At 41.3% G+C, this 5,316-nt stretch overlaps 1 non-coding gene across 1 annotated transcript; it reads left to right on the forward strand.

Annotated features, from left to right (window-relative positions):
• Positions 1 to 3,444: 3,444 nt before the first annotated feature.
• LOC133807721 (small nucleolar RNA R71) lies at positions 3,445 to 3,551 on the forward strand. Its single transcript, XR_009879619.1, has one exon. It is a non-coding gene; the product is annotated as a small nucleolar RNA R71 (small nucleolar RNA).
• The last annotated feature ends 1,765 nt before the right edge of the window (positions 3,552 to 5,316 follow it).

Consider the following 5,316-nt stretch of genomic DNA (forward strand, 5'->3'; position numbering starts at 1 on the left):
AGCTAAGGTTTCACTTACCCCAAACAACTGCTCATCAGGAAAATGATCATTGATTTGCACTGCTTTCTTATTTTCAGTCTCCTCCACCTCAAGTCTAGAGAGATGATCAGCTACCACATTCTCGCTGCCCTTCTTGTCACAAATCTCCATGTCAAATTCTTGAAGCAACAGAATCCATCTAATCAAGCGGGGCTTGGCATCTTTCTTTGACATCAAATATTTGATGGCAGAGTGATCAGTGTAGACAATCACTTTGTTGCCAATCAGATATGGTCTAAATTTGTCACAAGCAAACACAATAGCTAGCAACTCTTTTTCTGTAGTAGCATAATTCAGTTGAGCATCATTTAGAGTCCAACTAGCATAGTAAATAGACCTGAATACCTTGTCAATCTGCTGTCCCAGAACTGCCCCCACTGCGTAATCACTGGCATCACACATCAACTCAAAAGGCAATTCCCAATTCGGAGCTATCACAATTGGAGCAGAAATAAGCTTTTCTTTCAAGAAATTGAATGCCTTCAAACATTCATCATTGAAATCAAAGACAACTCCATTCATAAGCAGATTCGAGAGAGGCTTAGACACCTTTGAGAAATCTTTGATGAATCTTCGATAGAACCCAGCGTGACAAAGAAAACTTCTAACTCCTTTGACTGAAACTGGTGGAGGCAGCTTTTCAATGGTAGAAATTTTTGCTCTATCTACCTCAATTCCCTCACTTGAAATTTTATGGCCAAGAACAATCCCCTCTTTCACCATAAAATGGCATTTCTCCCAATTCAACACCAGATTTGCCATCTCACAACGACGCAACACGTTCTCCAAGTGACCCAAACAGAGGTCGAATGATGAACCAAAAATAGAGAAATCATCCATGAAAATCTCAATACACCGGTCTACCATGTCTGAAAATATGGCCATCATGCACCGTTGAAATGTTGCAGGGGCATTGCATAGTCCAAATGGCATTCTCCTGAAAGCAAATGTGCCATAAGGACATGTGAAGGTTGTTTTCTCTTGATCCTCTGGTGCAATAGCGATCTGATGATACCCAGAATACCCATCCAAGAAACAGTAGTAGCTATGGCCTGCCAATCTATCAAGCATCTGATCAAGGAAAGGCAAAGGAAAATGATCCTTCCTTGTTGCCTTATTGAGCTTGCGATAGTCTATACAAATCCACCACCCCATTACAGTTCTTGTTGGAATGAGTTCATTGTTCTCATTTTTCACTACAGTCATTCCACCCTTCTTAGGTACCACTTGCACAGGGCTCACCCATGCACTATCAGAAATTAGGTAGATCACCCCAACATCCAACCATTTAAGAATTTTCTCAAGTACTACATCCTTCATGGCTGGATTGAGTCTTCTCTGGGCCTCTATGGACGGCTTGCTATTCTCCTCCAATAAGATTTTATGCATCACTGTCGCTGGGCTTATTCCTCTAATATCTGCCAAGGTCCACCCAATGGCCAATTTATGCTCCCTTAAAACCCTCAACAGTTTCTCCAATTCTATCTTTGACAGGTCAGCTGACACAATGACCGGTAAAGTTTCATTCTCTCCCAAATAAGCATATTGCAAGTGATCTGGGAGGACCTTTAATTCCAACGGTGGTGGCTGCTGAATGGAGGTTAGCGGTTTATCAGTCGCATCTGCTAATTCTTGAAACTTCTTCCAATATGGTTGGAAGGAGTTTAACCAGTTTACACATTCTCTGATCTCAGCATCATCATCGTCATCGCCCTCATCACCCAATAATACTGCCTCTAAGGCATCACTGCTCATCCTTCTCTTGGAGATTGCCTTTTCTATCACATCCACACTAAAGCAACTGTCACTAGCCACCGGATACTTCATAGACTTGAAGACATTAAAGACCACCTCATCTCCTTGAACTCTAAGCTTAAGCTCTCCTTTTTGAACATCAATAAGAGCTTGGCCTGTGGCTAGAAATGGCCTACCAAGAATAATGGGGACATCTGTGTCCTCCTCCATATCCAGAACAATAAAGTCAGCAGGAAATATGAACTTATCCACCTTCACAAGAACATCCTCAATAATACCTCGTGGATGTGTTAACGATCGGTCTGCGAGCTGTAAAGTGACAGTTGTTGGTTTTGCCTCCCCCAAACCAAGTCTTTTAAACACAGATAAGGGCATCAAATTGATACTTGCCCCCAGATCACATAAGGCGTGCTTGCATTCAAACTTGCCAATGGTGCAAGGTATGGTGAAACTCCCCGGATCTCTCAGCTTTTGGGGTAACTTCCTTTGTAAAATCGCGCTGCACTCTTCAGTGAGTGCAACAGTCTCATAGTCCTCCATTCTCCTTTTCTTTGACAAAATCTCCTTCATGAACTTAACATAACTGGGCATCTGCTCCAAGGCCTCAGCAAAAGGAATGTTTATGTGCAGCTTTTTAAACACCTCAAGAAACTTAGAAAACTGTTTATCAAGGGTAGTCTTTCTAAGCCTCTGAGGGTATGGAACTCTAACTGGCTGCTCAATGACAATTGGGGGACTCTGTTCTGACTTCTGATGGTCTTCAGCACCCTTTCTGAATCAGACTGTGCACCCATCTCTTTTTTCTGAACCACTGCCTGTGGAGGTCTAGGCTGCTCTGTTTGCTTCCCATTCCTCAGAGTAATTGCCTGAACTTGCTCCTTGGGGTTGACTTCAGTGTTACTAGGCAAGTTTCCCTGGGGTGTGTTATTGAGCATATTGGCCAACTGCCCAACCTGTGTCTCAAGGTTTCGAATAGAGGATCTGGTCTCAGTCATAAATTGAGTCTGAGTATTAGTAAGAGTCAACAGGGCAGCTTGCAGTTCATTAGGTCTCTCAGGTTGAGGCATTGATTGTTGAGGCCTAGGCTGTAGTGATGACGAAGCTTGATTCAAAGGTGGCTAAGGCATGTTATTCTGAAACTAGCCCTGAAACTAAGGTTGTTGGCCTTGATTATTCTTTCACGAAAAATTTGGATGATTTCGCCACCCTGGATTGTAGTTGTTGGAGAATGGATTATTGAGTGGCCTCTGAAAATTTCCCACCGCCTGAACTTGAGCATGATCCATTGGGGTGTTATTCATATAGATAGGGCACTGATCGACAGAATGAGCACCACCACACATTTCACACCTCACTGCCATCTGAACCGCATTAGCAGATACACTGCTCTGTTGCAACTGCTTGGTCAAAGAGGCTACTTGCGCTGTTAAAGCAGTGATTGCATCCAGCTCATGCACCCCAGCTACCTTTCTAACTCCTGATGATCTTTCCTCAGACCACTGATGGTTGTTTGTAGCCATGTCCTCCAACAACTCATAAGCACCAGTTGCGCTCTTGCTCATAAAAGTGCTACCTGCTGCAGCATCAATAATGGTTTTGGTTGTCGGACATAAACCATTGTAGAAGTTCTGTACTAGCATCCACTGTTCAATGCCATGATGAGGACATCTTCTCAGGAGTTCCTTAAACCGTTCCCACGCCTCATATAATGACTCTCTGTCATTCTGGCAAAAGTTATTTATCTCTCCCCTCAATTTAGCAGCTTTGGACGGAGGGAAGAATTTGGACAAAAATTTCTGAGCTAGATCTTGCCAGGTGACAATAGAGTTTGGCTGCAGAGAGTTCAGCCAAATTTTTGCTCTGTCCCTTAGAGAAAATGGGAAAAGCCTGAGCTTGATTGCGTCATCACTCACTCCATTGTATCTGAAGGTCCCACATAACTCCAGAAAATTGGACAAATGGGTGTGAGGATCTTCAGAGGGTAACCCATTGAATTGCACAGAAGACTGCACCATTTGTAGAATAGCGGGCTTTATTTCAAAGTTGTTGGCCTCTACAGTTGGTGGGCATATACTATTTTGTACTCCCGTCAGAGTGGGTAGCACATAATCTCGCAGGCTCCTCTTAGCATTGGTTTGAGCCTGAACCCCTCGTACAACTCCAGGAGTTTGAACATTCCTGTCTTCCCTTTCATTCTGTGCCATCTTCACAGATTTCTGGGCCTCTCTCTTGTTCTTTCTGATTTGATTGCAAGACTTTTCAATCTCAGGATTCAGAGGAACAAGTGTGTCCTTTCCTTTTCTACCACGCATATACCAGAATTCACCTGAGATAGATAAATTAAGCAACTAAATAGATTAGATACAAGAGAAATTAAAATCAAATTAGAATAAAAATTAATTAGACTGATATTGATAATTATTTTCAGTCCCCGGCAACGGCGCCAAAAACTTGTTGCGATATTTATAGCTATGCAAGTGCACACAGTCGCAGTTCGTAATAAAATGGTAAAAACCAAGTATCGTCCTCAAGGACTGATTTATCAATTACCAATCTATTAATCCTTTAATTCTATTTGATTAAACAATTATCAGAGAGTTTAAACTAAGAAAAATACTAACGAAGCGCAATGAAGAATTAAACAAATTAACAAAGAAAATACAATTAGGACAATTATGATTCTTTATTTTTCCACCCTGTTATTTCCTAATGCAAGCATCTATATCTCCTTCTCTCTATTCAAGAATAAGTTGCAACAACAATTCATAATCTGGTCAAGACTTATGAAATTCAATCTAAATGACAACTTCCTATATTTCTATGGTAAGTTGAATCATGTAGAGGGCATTAGCCACACAACTCAGAAAATAAGCAAATAACCTAGATACTTTCGTTCTAAATTAAATTTGCATCCAAACAATCAAAGCATATCAAATTTCACTTTTCAGATTTTAATTTGATTCATAAAATAGCAATTAGAGGTGATCAATCAATAATCGCACAATTAACATAGATTGCAAGGAATTGAAAGAGATGAAGAAGAATATCAATTTTGCATTAAACCATAACAAGGGTTTCCAAAAGATTCACATAAAAGCCCTAAAAGAAAATTTAGCCTATGATATTCATTCTAGCCATATAATTGTTTAATTACAAACATGAAAATTGACAGAAAAAGATAAAGAAAACTCAGGGACGAATCCTCCAATATGGTGTTCTTACTCCAGCCGTCGTCGTCGTCTTTTTCAGCCTCTCTCAGTCGCCTATATGATTCCCAAAAACCCTACTGAAAGTTCCCTCTGGAAAAGACTGAATTGCCCATAAAAAATAACCAATTATGCCAGAATTCGCGAAACCAGCACTGTAGCGCTAAACTCAGAAACGATACGGGGGAAAAACTGGGCACCAGCGCTGTAGCGCTCTTTTGGTAGCGCTATAGCGCTAAAGTCAGGAACTATCTTCCTGAAAACTGCGTCCAAGCGCTGTAGCGCTGATGTTGTAGCGCTGTAGCGCTTAAGTCAG

The sequence above is a fragment of the Humulus lupulus genome, chromosome X (genome assembly GCF_963169125.1).
Source record: "Humulus lupulus chromosome X, drHumLupu1.1, whole genome shotgun sequence".
NCBI lineage: Eukaryota > Viridiplantae > Streptophyta > Magnoliopsida > Rosales > Cannabaceae > Humulus > Humulus lupulus.